Raw genomic sequence first — 18,067 nt, forward strand, 5'->3', positions numbered from 1 at the left:
GATAGTGATTCGGTATCTTCGTGCATTATGAGTGATCACCATGATTAGACCAGTTCCCACCCATCCCCATACACAGTTGTGAGAATATTCTTGCTTGTATTCCTTGTACTACAGGTCACGCCCATGGCTCACCGTCTCCCAGCTGAAGGTCTGCGCCTCCTACTTCCCTTCACATACTCCGTCCGTCTCCCTCTCTTCCTCCCCTCTGTCCACCGCCTGTCTGTTCTCTGTTTTGTGATTTGTGATTCGTGAGTCTGTTTCTGTTTTGTTTTGTTCGGTCGTTTGTTTTGTTCATTAATAATGATGGTGTTAAACTATGAAGCTTTCAGCCCCCTTGTAACACAGAGAGATCAGCTGGTACAGATTGTAAAGCATTAAGAAGCTGCTTGCTGTTTTGACTTATAAGTTAAAATTTAATTTAGTCAGCAATGTGAAATTAGTATAGGTCACCCTTCTCCCAGCAAAAGTGAGTTACCCTACTGAGAGTCGCTTTATTTAATATTGTTTATTTTTCTTTAATTCTCTCACCATCTACAGCCAGTTAATTCTGTCCACCTAAGGTTGTACGCCTTTAGGAGAAATGAACTTGTGGAAGTAATTAGCCATCACCTCCTGTGATGGGCTGTGTGGACCATGGGGTTTCTACCTTGTGATAGTATCCAAAATCCAAGAAACCATCAAATATGTGGCAATAAATCAACACACTTTTAAACAACCTGTGGGTTTAAGAAGAAATAAAAAGCAATTGGGAAATACTTTGAAATGAATAAAAACAAACCACAACATCAAAACTGATGAGATGTAGCTAAAGAGGTATTTAGAGAAAATTTAGAGATGTAAATATCGATTTTAGAAAAGAAGAAATGTTGAAAATCAATAATAAATAAATAAATGAATAAATCTAGATTCCTGTTTTATAAAACTATAACAAATAAAGAAAATTAAGCCCAAACCAAGTAGGAGAAAGGAAATTATAAAAATCGCAGTGAAAATCAACAGAATAAAAAACCAGACAAACCATAGGGAAAAATCAGCGAATCTAAAAGATAATTCTTTGTGAAGACTGACAAAAATCACAGAGGTTAGATAGAGAAGAAAAATTCCCAAATTAGTGATAAAGAAGGGATATCTTTAATGGCTTTACAGAAATTGAAAAGCTTCTAAAGGAATATTACCACAACTTAATGCCAACATATTAGACAATGTAGATAAAATGGACAAAGTCTAAGAAATAGAAAAATATCAAATCTGACTAAAGAAGAAATAGAAAACCTGAGTAGCCTACAACTGGTAAGGAAATTGAATCAACGATTAAAACCCTTTCCAGAAAGAAAACCCCAAGTGCAGACGGCTTCATAGAAGAATTCTATCAACATATTAAAAAAAAAACTAATTTTACACAAATTATTCTAGAAAATACAGAAGGAAGTAACACTTCTCAATCCATTCTGTGAGGCTAGTATCAGAGTGATACCAAAGCCAGATAAAGACATGAAAGGAAAAAATATTACAGTATTTGTCATAAATACAGACTAAAAATACTTAGCAAAATGTTAGTAAATCAAATCCAACAGCTTATAAAATATAACCAGGAATTTATGCCAGAACTGTTACATTGGTTTAACATCTAAAACCAATTAATGTTTTATACACACACACACACACACACACAATGGAATAGTATTCAGCCAAAAAAAGAATAAAATAATGCCATTTGCAGTAACATGGATGGACCCAGAGTTTATCATACTAAGTGAAGTAAGTCAGACAGAGAAAGAGAAATATCATGATATCACTTATATGTGGTGTCTAAAAAAAAAAACTGATATAAACAAACTTCTTTACAAAACAGAAATAGACTCACAGATATAGAAAACAAATGTATGGTTACCAAAGGGAAAAGAGGAAGGAGGGATAAATTTAGAATTTGAGATTAACATATACACACTACTATATATGAAATAAACAACAAGGACCTACTGTATAGCACAGGGAGCTATACTCAATACATTGTAATAATCTATAATGGAAAATAATATGAAAAACAATAGACATACATATGTATAAGTGAATCATTTTGCTGTACATCTGAAAATACAGCAAATCACCTAACTTCAATAAAAAATAAAAATTAAGAAATCAATGTAATTTACCATATTAATAGGTTAATGAACAAAAGCCACATTGCAATCTTAATCAGTATAGAAAAAATAATTGACAAAGTCCAGCATCAATTCATGATTTTTTAAAAGCGCTCAACACAGTAAGAATATAGACGAATTCTTCTATCTGACAAAGGAACCTGTAAGAATTCCACAACTAACATCATATTTAATGGTGAAAGACTGAATGTTTTCCTTTTAAGATCATGAAAAAGGCAAGGATGTCCACTGTCACCACTTCCACTTAATATCGAACTGGATTTTTATTATTGTTTTTAAAAAGAAATTAAAAGCATACAGATTGAAAAGGAAGAAATACAATTATTTCTATTCACAGATGACATGATCCATTACATAGAAGACCCTGAGGAACACATACCCACGACCAAACCAATAAATTTTAAAGGATCTCAAGATATACGTTCAATATGTTTAAAATCAACTTTAAATCCTCTATATTAGCAACATAGAAACTGAAAATTAAATTTAGGAAGCAATTCCTATTACCATAGCATGAAAAGGAGTAAAGTGTTTGGAAATAACATACAACAGAAATAAAAGCTGGTACACTGAGAAGTACAAACCATTGTGAGAGAGATCAGAGAGGATACAAATAAATGCAGAGATAGTCCACGTTTTCCTATGGGAGTCCCCAATATTAAGGTGTCAGTTCTCTTCAAATCAATCTACAGACTCAACACAATCCCTATCAAAATGCCAGTATGCCTTTTTTATGTAAAAATTGACAAGGCGAGAAAGTTATGGTAATAAAGACAATGAGGCATTGGGCATAGGGGAGGATACATAAATCAATGAAACAGAACTGAGAAGCCAGAAATAAACACTTCCATTATGGCCAATAGATTTTCAACAAACCAGCCAGGGCAATTCAACAGGTAAAGTATAGACTTTTCAATAAATTGTATTGGGACAATTGGAACTCAATATGCAAAAAAAAAAAAAAAAAAAAAACCCAAGAAAAATAAAACTTAGGACTTAGAAGCTTATCTCATAAAAATGAACTCAAAATGATCTTACACCTAAATTTAAGAGTTAAAATTATAAAACTTCTGGAAGACAACATTAGAAGTAATCCTTGTAACCTTGGGTTAAGGAAACATGGTTTTATTATGGCAGCAAAAGCATAATACATAAAAGAAAGAAAATAGCTGTAATCTTTAAGTTTATTTTTATTAATATTTAATTTAAAATATTTCTAATTTCTATTTTAATTAATTTTTTGAGCTGTGAAACATTTAGAAATGAGTTGTTCAGTTTTCAAACATTTGAAGATTTTGTATTTGCCTTCTTAAATTAACCTAAGCTTAATTCTGCCATGGTCAGAATATGTGCTTTTCATTATTTCAGTTCTATAGAATAGTAGATATTTTATATGTATTAGAAAAGCGTGTGTGTCCTGTTCTTGAGTTTAGTGAGTTCATTCTATTAATTTTGTAAATCATTTGAATTATCTAAATCCTTACAGATTTTTTAATCTGCTAGTTTTATTAGTATATACCTAATAATATAGCCCCAAATTTCTGAAAAAAACAAACTAAACAAATTAAAAAACAATTCTACAATCACAGTTGCAGATTTTATTGCAAGTGTCTTAGTAGCTAATAGAACAAGTTAGGTATTGTATCTTACTCTTAGGTTGGCCATTTATCATTCTGAAATATCTTATTCTCTAGCAAACGTCTAGTCTTAAAGCCTGTTTTGCGTGACAGAATACTTACACCAGCTTTCTTTTGCTTAATTGTTGCATGGTGTATATTTTTCCAACTTTTTGCTGTCAAAAATATATATTTTCATATTTAAGGTGTATTTTTCACAGCCTCATGTAGTTTTCCCTTAATTGAGTCTGATCATCTTTTTATTGCAATATTTTGCTCATTTACATTTAGTGCGTTTTGTTTTCTTTCCTTTTTCTCTCTTCATGATTTCCTTTGAATTAAACACTTTTTAATTTTCCATTTCCCCCTCTATTTTTTGTTAGTTATGTATCATTTTAATATCTTTTTATGGAACTCATGAGATGACAAAATGTACTCTTTAGTTTTAAGATCAACTTTAAAATAAGGCTTCTAAATCTCTTACAATGCAAGAAGCTTACAACAGTATAACTCTATTCACACATGCCCCTTATCTATGCACAGCTTTTGTGCTAGTGCTGTTCCATGCTAAAATTATACATACATATATTTTTAAGCCACCAAGATGCTATCATAATTGTTTAAGCAGCCATTATTTACATAAAACAGCCCTAAAGACGACCTTCAATGTGGGCCTGTTGCTGAACTGTGTTCTCTGGTTGTATCTGTTTGACAGCGTCTTTTATCTTCCGTACTGAAGACTTGTCTTACTTGCATTCCTGTCCTGAGCTGTAGACTGCTGGTTGGCAGTGTTATTACCATCCCAGCACTTTACAAGATCACTGTACTTTATTTTGGTTTCTGTTGAGACGTCAGCTGGGTCCTAATGCTTGCTCCTTCAGAGGAAACCTGGCACTTTACCTGCCTGCTTTAAAGGTCCCTCCCTGAGGCTGATTTTCAGAAGCATTACTCTGGTGTGCCTGTCTCTATTTGCCCTCCTCAGCATTTGTTTGCTTGAGGTGTGTACAGATTCATGAATTCTCAGCATGATGTCTTTTGCCAGTTTTGGAGAATATGGATTTAAAAAATGTTTTTTAATGTTTCTGCCAATTCTTTCTGTCCTGTTCTCCTGGACTCCAATTGCAGGTTAGGCTCCCATTTCTCGCCAGTTTTTTTTTTTTTTCTGTTCATTCTTCCTTGCTTCAATCTGGTTATTTTATACTCACTGAACTTCTAGTGTACTAACCTGCTCTCCTTGCATGTTCATTTTGCTGTTAAGCACATCTTTGTAATCATAGGAAATTGGAAATCTTAGAAAGCACATCTGTGATCTTAGAAAACGTGTCTTTGTTTATCTCAGTGTTTGGAGACCCCATTGCTCTGAACTCCGTTCTCTTGGATGTGCTAATCACGGCTATTTAAACTCTCCTTCCGTTAACTCTGCGTTAACTCTGGACCACCTGGGAAGACTTTATAGTCTATTTTGCTTCTTGCTTCTTAGTCACTATGCACTGTTTTCTGCCACACCTTAAATTTTTTTTCTTTCTCTTTTTTTTTTTTTTTTTTTTTTTACTGAACACCCAACATTATGAAAAGTTGTCAAAGCTCCAGGTAACTTATGTTCCTCCAGAGACAATTTCACTTCGTTTTCCTCCAGCTGGTAGGGAGAGGTCTGGCAGCTGGCTGTGACCCAGCTGCGTCGGGTCTAGGCTTGTGGGACGTGTTTGCTTGTGATTTGTCTTCACTGTTACAGTTCCTTGGGTGAGTTTTATCAGGAGTAAAAATCTGGGGTTTTTACTAAGTACCCCACTCTGGATACTCCAGACTCCAATTTCTGTCTGTCCAGCACCACAGCAATTCCTGGTTAACACTTTTTGCTGCTCAGCAGCTGTCTCAGCTGGATGTTTTGGTCTCTCATTCTGCCAATGTGCAGCTTAGAAATCTTCAAGTGTTTGGCAGGGAAACTGCATGGCAAGTGTCACGCCCAGCCTGCTGCCATCCCCTTACTCTCGGCTCCCGGCTGCCCCGGGAGCACTGGAGCCCACCTTTTCTTTCTGCCTCCCTGTGAGACTGCTGCTGATCCCCGGCTGATGCATTCCGACCAGCCTCTGGTCATGCCATGTGGCAAACAGCCTAGGGGCAGGGGCTTAAGAGGTGCAAACCTCTGCATAGGAAATAAATAAGCTACGAGGATCGAATGTACAGCACAAGGAAAACAGACAATATTTTATAATAAGTTTATGTGGAATATAGGATCTATAAAAAATTTGAATGACTATGTTGTACCTTAGTGTAATATTACAAACCAACTATACGTCCATAACCATTTTTTAAATTTTATAATTTATAACCTTGATCACTTTAAGGATCTAAAAAAGAAGGCATAGAACCAAAGGAGATATTTCTAATATATATAATGAACAAATGCATCCAAATATAGAAAAAAAATCATTACAAGTTAATTTTTTAAAAAAGAAACAACTCAATAGGTAAAACAGGAGACCCTGAACAGACCACTTACGAATAAAGATACCTAAATGACCAAAAAAAAGAAAAATAATAGTGAAGAAGTACTCAACACCAGGTCATCAGGAAACACAAATTGCCTGGCAATGGGCTAGAACTACACAGCGGTCGTAATCGGTAACAGTGAGAGAAAAGAAAAGACGAAACACGCCAGCCGGCAGTGAGTGCTGAGCCGATGCAAAGCAGCGGGGACCTCCGTGCGCCGCTGTCGGGGTGTAAACTGATGCAGTTGTATCGAGCATTTGCACAGGGAGCACTACAAGCAGTCACACTGATAGAACCGCAGCGACCCAGGACGATCTAATCTCCCAACATGATGTGGGACAAAAGAAGCCAGGACCACGGGGTTGTGACCCCTTTTATGCCAGGTTTAAAGATGCTTCCATCATAAACTCTGGTGTGAGAAGTCAGGAGAGCGCCCACCTTTGCTGGGGGAGCAGGAGGCATGATTTGGAGGGAGAATGAACAGGGCTCCTGGGGGTCTGGAAATATTCCATTTCTTAACCTGAAAATTCACTGCACTGTGTCTTCACATTGGTGTGTGCGCATTAAACTCCAGAATAAAAGGGTTGAAAAATAATTGCTGCTTGTTTTACTAAGCAGGGCCTTACTTCTCGCTGAGGGTTGCTGTGCAGGGCTTCAGCATGCACATTCAGGGAGGCAGAAATGAAAGCATGAACAAGTAAATGAAAGCAGAAGTCACATCAGAGGTTAGTATGACCCAGAGGAGAACCCCCTGAGCACTGGGAGGGGTCCTGGCTGTTGCTGGTGGACCCTCACACCACCGGGGCCTCTGACCACGGCCCGGGGCAGCGTGGCGGATGTAAGGAGGGAGGGTCTTCCTCCTGGGCAGTCGGGGCCCAGCCAGAGTTGCCCCCAGTGCCAGGGCCCAGAGGCTGCCAGTGTTCACGACCAGTGGGCTCGTCCCCTCACATCTCTCTGGGCCGGACGCCCCAGTGCCTCGCTCACTTCCTTGGGTCAGGGGCTCTCTGAAGGAGGCACCCGGGGACACGTGACATTGGTACTGCTGTGACCGGGCAGCTTTGGTCCAGACCAGCCAGGAGCGGGAGTGCAGGGCCACAGCCAGAGCAAATCTTGACGCCCTTTGTCCCCAAACACAGATGAAAACACGGCATCACGGGTCTCCTTCGAGGGCGAGACGCCACCCCTGGTTCCCTCGGAGCCTCATGGAAGGTCAGTGAGTGGGGCTGGGTCTTCTGTGTTAGGAAATTACCACCTTCACCATCACAGAAGCTTTTATTAAATCAAACAGTCGAAGTAATAAATTAAAACCAAATGTCAAACCCTGCCTAGAACAGAGTAGTCACCTCTAGGAACATCGCTGATTGAAAGAGAGAGTGTAAGCCCAAGGGTTTTCTTTGAAGGCGAGGATAACTGGTGCAAAGGCCCTTAAACTTCCAACTCAGACGCCAAAGCCCTTGAGCGTCTCCCAAAGGATGAGGGAGGAGTGGAGAACGCGATGATCTTTGTTTAAATGACCCAGTTCCTTACCCTGGGGACACAGCCTCTTCTAAACCTGTCTTGGAATTGGCAGGTGTGCAGAGAGAGGTTTAAAGACTTGAAATTATCTAATGATTTCATCCTTCGCAATACCTGCTACCTCCACGCATTTAGAACATTTTAATCTTCAAGGCGAGAGATGGCATTGCTAGATGGCAAACGCCTGGGAATGGAACTTGGGAGAAGGTGCTGGTCATCGTCCAAGGCCACTCCTGGGCTTAAGCCCTGTTGGGTCTCAAAAGAGTCCTGGACCTGGGACCAACAGCCCTGGTCTCCAGGGTGACGGTGTGGACAAGCCACGGTGAATCAGGCACGCATGATTTCCTTCCACCATTCCCGTGAAGCTCTGATGACGGTTGTGTTAGCAACTGGAAATGTCTTCTTAGTACAGCCACTTTTGCCTTTGGAGGCACGTTCTAATGGCAACAGACCTGCAGGACACAGACATTTAAGATACTTATCAGCCACCCAAGTAAGTTGTTATGTCTAAAGAAACTGTCCCGTCACTCTGCGTCTGTTAAGCTCTTTGATAAAAAATGTAGGTCATTTTCTTTCCATTTATGCAAACAACACCCCTGCGGAGGAGCAGACACGCGGTCAGGAGTGAATGTCCCTCCTGGGGATGTGGGGTGACCGTCACGGCACCCACCTTCCTTCCCATCCAAATGACTCGCGGACCGATCACCCCTCAGGCTGCTTGCTGCGGCTCATGGCTGGGGACAAACGTTCTGGTACCTGGGGTAAAGTGACAGGTGCTGTGCCAACTTCGAGGGAGAAGGCTCAGTGAACGGCCCTGATAAACTGCCAGGAGCAGGGAACGGTGACTATTCTTATTGAAATCCCACACTTTGATCAACTTATCCCTGATTTTTGACACCAGAGGCAACGCTAAGCAAACATCTTCTAATCGCATCTCTCTTCAAGGCTTCGTTTACGCCCAGGATATTGCTGAGATACTGCCGATGCGTCTCCGTACCCCAAAAAGTCAACTGGACATCCCTGAAAATAAATTCTATCCCGGCAAGCTAGTGTGATCCAAGTAGCTTCCCTGGGGAAGGCAGGTGTTTGCTGACACAGAGACACCCGCTTGCACCTCGGGGTTTAAAGTGAAGGTTACCTGGAACTGCAAGCACCCCCTCAGCAGGGCCTCCTCCAGGCTCCGCTGAGATGACACACACACGGCGCTAATTAGCAGGCACTTCAGGTTTTCTGCTGTATCTTACATTATCCATTACTTTCGCTGTTTCCACATAAAGGAGTGTTTCCTTTAACAACTGTGCCTCAGTGGCATCTGCTCCTGGATTACCCGTGTGCAGACGTGTTTGTTGAGCTGTGAAGCGTCACTCTGCAGACTATGTTTCTGTTTGTTGATAACTGACAACAATCACACCAAAGCGTCCTGCGTTACGCAGGGGTGGTGTGTGACGTTGTAGGCAAGTGCTTGAGGAAACTAGACAAGCCAGACTGTGGAGCCCTGCCTTTGAAATATGATTTAAAGCAGAATTTATAATGTCGCAGAATTACATAAAACTGTGTGAAATTGTGCAGATAATCATTTAAATCTCCCTACATGAAAAGATAATTGCTCCAGAAATTAACTGTACCTGGGGTTCATTCATTTGGTCATGGCTAGTTTCTTGTGTAGCGATGATTTGATATTGGAGTTAATTAAGATCAGGTCAGAGTTGCTGAAGGTCAGACATTAATGTGTGGGATCATTGAAATGATAATTATAAACAGATTAGGAAGCCACGGTCCTTTATAGGGGTTATTAGATAATTACTGTGAGAGAGAACGGCTTACTGTAATAATGGATTATCGACTACTCACAGCGTTTTAAGGGCGCGAGTGTGTTACTTCCTGCAGCACTGAAGAATACTGTCGTCGGCCCTCAGCGCTCAGCAAACAAAGTGGGAGGGTGCTGGCGACAGGCCTTTCTCCCCGCAGCGTTTTGATTTTAGGGGGTGCGGGTTGTGACGAGTGTTGCCTTTGTCTGCAGGGATGTGAGGATGTCAGGACCTCGGAGGGGAGATGGGAAATCACCCCAGGACTCCCTAGAGGGGGACGAGGGCTGCAGGGAAGCCCCTCCCTGGTTCCTTTGCTTGGGAGCTTCTGTGAGGGTTGGACATCCATAAAGGATCCCTCGGAGCGGGACGGGAGGTGGCTGAGCTGTGCAGGGTCTCCAGCGCAGAGCGGGCCTTCCTCAGCTGCTCCTGTCTCTGGGCAGCTTGTCAACATCTGCAGGGCGTGAGGTTTCAGCCTGGCAGTGGATGCTGGGCTGTGGGGCCGTGACATCCAGAACCCGGGGCAAAGGCTCCTAAACGCAAATCCTAAGCCGGAGGCCGTTGGCGCGTCTGCTCGCCTTTAGGTCAGCTCACACCACGGGCAAGCGTCCCCGGGACGGAGAGGAGGAGGAAGCCCAGCTTGTCTAGCCCCAGGCCTGAGAGTGCCGAGCCTCAGGCCTCAGCCGGGTCGCCACCAAACGGCTGTAACTCCTTCCAAGCCTTCGCCCTCTGTGGACGGACAGCGGTGACTCCTGCTGAGTGAGGTCTGTGCTGAGGGTCCGGAAAGCTGGCGGAAAACACGAGATCTGTGCCGATTCTGATGGCGGCTTGTTGAGCGATTAGTCCTCAGCAGGGATTCCAGGCGAGACTTTGGACTTGGCTGGGGGGAGACGCCTTTGCTGCCAGGGGCATCACGACACATGCCACGTCGGCGGAACACGGGGAGCAGCTGGCATCCTGGGTGGGGGCGACCCTTCTGATGACGGGGCCCCAGGATGGTGGCCCAACAGCAGTGGTTCCTGGCATGCTCGGAGGGCTTCCTGTCTGAAGACCCGGACTGCGTGAGTCCCCGGTCTAGACCCAGTCCCTGGGCCCAGGTCCAAACCTCCTGGAGTCCTTGGAAAGATCTTTGACCTCAGTGTGATCAGCAGTGTTAGGATCAAGATCAGGAAGGACCCCATTATTGTCCGCTCACAGCGAAATGTCCAGACTCCAACGCGGCAGAAGCCCAGGCCTGGCATCTTCTCTGAAACAGGATCTGCAGCTGGGAACTGAAAATCAGGCAGGGTCTGAGGCTTGAGAGGGTCGGCCGCCCAGGGCCCCAGCTCCGCCTGCAGGTTACAGACGGGCTGGGGAGTTGGACCCGGTCCCCCTGAGAGCCGTTCCGGGGTGAGCTGCAGGCCAGCCATGGGGCTGCTGTTCAGGCTGTCGAGCGGAGGGCCCGAGCCAGGTTCTAAGCGATTCGATTCCTGGTTTCCTGGAACACAGCTCACGCTCCCTCCTCCCCAGTCACTCTCAGGTCTGACTTGCAGAGAAGAATCTCGGCTTCTTGCAGTTCCGTTCTCTCCATAGGAATGCTTGGTGCTCAGCTGTCAGAGGCAGTGGCCGTGGAGGGGGCGCTGGACGGGTCCCTGTGAGCTACCATTTACCCTGTTTGTCTTGATCTACATCTTGGTTGATAGAAGCTGGAGGCACGTGCAGGCACGTGGAGGAACGCTTGGTGTCTCTACCATTCATATTCGACTGAGGGTTTCCAGGAGGCAAAATTACATTCTGCGTCTCGGGGGAACATTCCACCTCCAAAGACGGTCCCTGCCCCAGCGGTTCTGAGTGCACCTCTGTCCCAGAGTCCGGGAGCTCTGCCACCCCCAGAGGAAGACAGGCGCTCTTCTCTCTAAGAAAGAGGCTGAATCAGAACACGCTTTGCTGAAACTTCTGTGTCGCTGGGAGCCCCAAGAAGGACAACTGGGAGGAGGCTGGCATGTGGCTGGGACGCCCAGGCAGCCGGTCCCCCGGGGCCAGCCGCGCAGTCACGGCGTGCTGGTCTGTGCGTCTGGGGGAGACGATGCTCCCTCGGCAGAGCACTTGGGAGACAGAAACCTCAAGTTTAAATGTGGGGTTTGGGCCCTTATTTCAGAACAGCACCCCAGAATCTCTACATCTCCCCCCGGGTCCAGTAGAAGAAGAGGGGCTGGCCTCCTGTGGTTTAAGACCCACTTCTCCCACTGAAGTGCATATGTACTTGAGCTTTGATGCTGTGGTTCTTGGACCCAAGTGGAACCATCATGAATTGTTTGCCTTTGATGGTTCCCGGGTCAGAGGGCGTTCGTCTCCTCGGCTACAAACCGGCAGCACGAACACCAGCTTCGTGCCAGTGGAGAGAGGCGCGTCCAGGTCTGGGCCCTTCCCCAGCCTCGCACAAATGACACTCAGAGGCCACGGAGAATGAGCAACGATCCCGGGGGTGGGGGGTATGGATAGATTAGGAGGTGGGGATTAACAGATACACACTATTGTATATAAAACACATTAACAACAAGGGCCTACGGTAGAGCACAGGGAGCTAGATTCAGTTTCTTGTAATGAGCTGTAACGGAGAAGAATCTGAAAAAGGTATGTGCGTATGTATGTGTGTAACTGAATCACTTTGCTCTGCACCCGAGACTAACATCGTAAACTGACTACATGTCAATGAAAAATAAGGATTAAAAAAATAAGTAAGCCGGTCCTGCCTGAGGCTGAGGAGAAAGTCTGAATGATGAGAGCTGAATATCGACTGTGACCTGGGGGCTCCAGCAAAGCGCCGCCTCCCCCACACTCACCCTGACAAGGTGCATGGCGAGCAGCCGGGACCCAGGCAAGAGGGCAGCAGTTTGCAAACATCATCTCAGGCCGTGAGGGGAGCAGAGGGTGAACGGCTGAAGGAGAGTCACAGGGTCTTTGTGGGAAATGACCACATGGAGTCAAAGAGAGACAGTGGGGGGTGCGATGCTGACCGTGTCCAGTCTCACTCCTGGTCCCATCCAGCGCCTCGGACCCCTGCCCCTGCTGCACATCCCAGGCCAACGGGGCAGCGGGGGAGGCGCTCATCCGGCAGTGGCCCCGCTCCAGAGAAAACCTGCTGGTGGCAGGGATCTCTAAATGTCCAAGAAGATTTTCTTATTAGTATTTTAAATCTTTATACTGGAACTCATGCCATTCTTGCTGTAATCTCATTCACTCGAAACTCAGATGCCTTATTTTGTCCCAGATACGCATTGAAATTTGACAGAAAACAGCCAAATATAAATGGGCATTTGGGTATCATTTAAATTCTTGTAAATTTGTTCATTCTATCTGCGACTTTCAACAATCACTGTCATTCCAAAGGGGCTGTGAGGCTCCAGAAAAATGAAGAGAGTCTTTATACAAATGGGAAATTTGAAAGTTGCCTTCTGTTTTAATTTCTTAAAATTTTGTTACAACTTTGATACTTAGCTGACTTTTGGATCCATAGAACTAGGAGCTGCTCAGGGAGATTTTTTCCTTTATCTCTTCCATCAGATGTTGGTCCAGGTTCCTTTAAACCCAAGTGAAAGAGAACATGGCCTTTTATCAAGGCACGAGCTCTGGAACTCACGAGACATCCTGGGACACACAGAGCCCACAGCTGAAGTCTGGAAGTGCAGCCCACAGCTTTGCCCTCCTGGAGAGTCACAGCTCCAGCCAAGGTCCTGAGCTGAGAATTCCTGTGGTTCCGTCAGTCAAAGTAGCCTTATGAAGCTACCCTTTTCTCAACCCTCTTTGACACTAGAACGCTTTCTAATGTAAGAATGTGCTAGCGTGCCACAAAGCGGCGTGTCTGCAGAATGGCCCTGGGTACCGCCTTTTATTTTCAGCTGCACCGAATGGGAAGGAGTGGGTTCATGGAAGTTATTCAGAAGTCGGGCACAGGTCTGAGTCAAGGAATCGTACATTTCCAACCTTTCACTTGGCGCCCACAGCAAGAAAGCCATTACTGTCTTCTGCCAGGTGCCTCCATTAGAGAGTTAGTGGTGGCATTTCTCATGAACCTACTTTCCATTCTCACTTAGAGACATTTAAACCATATGGCTCCAAGCTTCCTTTATCTTTTTGCAAAAAAAAAAAAAAAATGACTAAATATGGTATGAAAGACTTAACCCAGCCAGGACTGAATTGAAACAGAGCTTTGATGCGACCCAGACAGCCAGCTCTGTGGATATCAGGACATTTTGATGTAAATTGAAAATTTCAACCGTCCACAAGGAGAACGGACAGAAACTTCAGACCCACGACAAAAGTGGAGGACATTTATAGGTTGTGCTATTTGAAGATAAATGACGTTTTGGATTCAATTCAGAAATGTTGCACATTTCCAAAGCAGCCTCACCAGATGGAATCACAATGTTTTATTATGATTTTAAAAATAAAAGTTTTAGATGGTGGCATACCAGGGATGTTTGAAATTCATTCTGCATCCTGAAAAGCTTACACTTGTCAGCCTTAAATAGAAATTTTAAAAATCCACCAATTGGAGTTTAAAAATTTAGTTGTGTTGACTTTTAAAAATAGCCCCTGTAAAATCTCTCTGTCTCTCCTGTTTCTTTCTTTCTTTCTTTTTTTAAGTAGCTGTAGTGTCCTGCCTGTGCTTAACGCAGAACTACCAACTGTCTAGTCAAGGACATCGGGTGTGGGGCCCAGGCTGTCTGGCCCGGGGCCTCCACCAGCCTTGCCCCGGCCTCTGCGGGAGCCCGCGGGCTATGCCGTCACCCTTCACCTGTCAGCTGTGCAGGAGGCAGAGTCCTGGACCTTCCTCCCGTTATCATATACCAGCTATGCGATTTTGCGCAGAAATGTGCTTTCTCTCCTCAGGGGCAAAATCAAACAATTTTGCAAAGCTTTTGTCTGGCTCCGTGAGCTACAATATGATGAAATGAATTAGATGCACTAAATTAGACCACAGATGTGAATAATTGATAACTGGCCTTATATTTCAACTCTTACGGCGCTGTTTGTCCTTCCGAGAGGAGCAGGTGAATCCAAAGGTGTGCGGCCGCCTGCCTGCACCCAGCCCTGAGCCAGCTCGCTTTACCTCCGTGTGGTTCTTCCCTGTCCGATCTAAGTCACCAACACCAGAGAAAGAAGAGAGGGCGTATCTCTGACCGCTGAGCCCTCCAGCTTTCTGTTCATGCCCAGGCGGATGGAGGAAACACCAAGGATGCTTTCAGAAGGCGAAGCTCGGGCCGTTGCTTTTAACCTCTTTATAACCGGTGTATTTTTGAGCCGAGTCTTCTGAAAGCTACACGTCGCCGCCTGTGGATTCTTTCTGGATCTAGATGACAGTGGCCTCAGAAAACTGCGTCTGCTTCTCCTGAGTGACCATCAAAATCCAAGCCAGCTGCGTTTCTTCAGAGAAGCTTCTTAGCTAACGCACGTGGAGCGGATCGCCCCTGGGAAAGGGCTCTGTCACTTTGATTTCAACTGAAAAATAAATGGACCCTGGGATTACATCCCTCTGTGTCTGAGACTCCCCAGAAGAGCTGGTCCTGGCGTGGCACTGTCCACACGGAGGACACAGGGGCAGAGGCGGACACTCCGGGATTGAGATGCCCGGGGTGACCGGAGACAGTGACCGGCTAAGACGGTGACTTCGGCTGGAGTCTGAGCCGCCGTCTGCTGAGTGGAGACCTGCAGGTCTGGCCAGGCTGCTCTGGAGTTCATGAAAGGAGGGACCCAAAGCACTCGGACATTTTGAAGGGAAGCTTGTCTCACCTAAAAACCAGACTGAACCTGCCCGTGGTGTCCGACGTCGCAGGGGCGGCCCCGCCGGGCGCCGGCGCGCCTCGTTCTCGTCCAGCCTTGGTCGCAGGCTCTCCTGCGGCTGGGGGTGCCGTCACCTTCCTGTCGGGCCAAGGCTGAGGCGTCTGTGAGTGTTTAAAATATTGTCTTCACTGGGCCTGTGTGTTGAAAGTTCCTTGTCCGTTTAATTGAAATCTGAGGTTAATATAAGAAAATTGAAGTGAGACATGGAGTGGAAATTTGCTAAAAGAAATGTGTTCTTTAGCCTACGGATACATTGCTTTTTCTTTTGATTTGGGGTTTGGTTTTGTTGGCTTTTTTCCCTTTTTCTTGAAACTTGATATTTGAGGGTATTTCCAGTCTTTGAATCAGTCAACTGTGGTCAAACCATGCTTGTAGACCAGACTAGTGCAAGCAGCCACACTGACTTTAAAGACTAATAAAATCGTGCTGCTTCTTGTTGAATGTCATAAGTGATGAATGGTCCTATTAAATCTCCACACGGCCTTATTACCGTGTCAAAACAGATCATCAAAGAGACACCCACCCCGTGCGGCAGAACGCTGGTGGCCCGCCGTGGGCTTTCCGGCGGATCCGTCCAGGGTCCACACTCGATGGTACAAGTGTCTCGGTGTGTGAGGGCTCCGGGAGCGGGGACGATGCACTGTCCAGGGCCAGGCACGCAGTACAGCCCAGTAAATGCCTACTTGAATGACTGGGGTGACCCCACCGTGCACGTAGTCCCTTGTGCCTCATGTGAATCTCTAAGATGCCTTTGCTACATTTATTTGACAAATATACGTAAGGAAAACCATTGTGCTCTTCCATGCAGTGAGGATTTTCTTTACAGTCCGAGGGTGTATTCAGCGACCAACCCCCCCTGAAAGATGGTGGCCCCACTTCCTGTCTGTGGCTGCTCCACTGGGACCTGGTTGTCCACCAGACAGAGACGGGGTCCCCTCTTCCCGCCCTCACTCTCTGCTTTCTCCATCCCCTGTCCACCATATGTTTTCTTACGCCTGCCTAAATCCCCGTCCAAGATGACCCAGGCAGGGTCCACGGTCGGCAAGAGGCGTGCCTGTGAATCAATGTGGGTGAACAGTAACTCCCTGTCAGACACGGGAACAGCTGGGCACCCACGCCTGCCCCCACCCGTCAGTGGAGACGGGGAAACGCCAGCCAGGCCCACCCAGGGCAGAGATGCGCCTGCCCTCCCCGCTGAGAGGCTCTGGGGACTCCCCCACCCGCCTGTGTCCATCAGATGTGCTGCTGGGCATGAATGGGGCGGGGGGGGGGTCCCTTGCCTGCCTGCACCTGTCTGCTCAGCTGATGGGCAGGGAGAGGTGGGGGCGGCCCCCTCCCATGCTGTCAACCCCGCTGACAGACAAGTGTAGGGGTGGGCAAGGCCCCTGGCCTCTCGTGGTCAGATGGGGGGGTTGTTGCTTGATTGGGGAGCAGACGGGGGTTCCGCTTGCCTGGCAGCCTGAGGGGCTGTAAGCACTGGAGACGGAGGGTCTACAAAGACTAGAGTGAAAGACAGGGCGGGAGTGTGTGTGTGTGCGTGTGTGTGCATGTGTGTGCATGTGTGTGCCTAAGCCTTTTTTGAATGTGAAAACGGGGCCCCACGTGCACACCACGGGGCATCCACTGAGCCATAACACTTGTCTTATAGCGACTGGGGCAATGACAAGCTTTTGTCCAAAATATTTTGCTATAAATGGGACTTTCACATAAATACGCTTTCAAAAATGAAGAAGGGAGGTAGGGTCAATACGTGTTAAGTTTGAACTTCAACTGTATAAGATACAAATTTAGACCTATTATATATTTTTCATATTTATAGCCCCAAATAGTAAGCTTGTTCCCTTACCACTTGGTAGGTAAAGAACGTGGTTTTTGAGCCCTTTACTCAGTGGTTTCAATTTTTTTTCTTTCTTAGATTAGAATTCTTTCACCCATAAGAGACATTTAAAGCCAGGATCTGGGTGCAGGCTTCGGACAGGAAAATCTACCATTGACGAGAGATGCTACCGGTCCGCTTCACTCAGGAAGCATCGTGCAGTGTTACCAGGTTGGAGCCTCCAGGGAAGCAGCCCGAGGCCCTGCTGGAAATGAGCCTCGTGGAGAGTGCTGGCGACAGGGCCGCTGCCCTGGGAAGGGGCTCGGTGAGGAAGCAGTGGAGCGTCTTATGACTGAGTGTCTGGCCAGCTCTACACAACCCGCAGAAAGATGGCGTGAAGTATTTTAGTGATTCATTACGTAAACAAGACACTTTTCTTTCATAAGAACTCAAAATATCTGGAATTTGAAGGAAGGAAGTTGGGCACTTACTCTGATCCCATTTCGCTTCCATGAAATAGAAAATGAGAGGCCTATTTCCTGACACCCGGGGAGCCGGCGTCGAGCTGGCGCAGTGACACTTCAGACGGAGCCTGCGTGGCTCCGAGGATTGATGCAGATGAAGGATACACTGTTAAAGATTCTGATCGCTCTCAGAATTTCCTGCTCTGTCCTCCCAGAACAGCTCAGTAAAAATGGCCGACGGGACCGTGTGGTCTCAGCAGTGCGCGTGGGAAGACCTAGCAGCCAGTCAACCATTTGAAGCCAAAATCAACCTGCTGTTCAAGAGTAAACCTTCTCTCATCAAAGAATGACACTGGAAATACTGACACAGGAACAT

The sequence above is a fragment of the Camelus dromedarius genome, chromosome 3 (assembly GCF_036321535.1).
Source record: "Camelus dromedarius isolate mCamDro1 chromosome 3, mCamDro1.pat, whole genome shotgun sequence".
Taxonomy (NCBI): Eukaryota; Metazoa; Chordata; class Mammalia; order Artiodactyla; family Camelidae; genus Camelus; species Camelus dromedarius.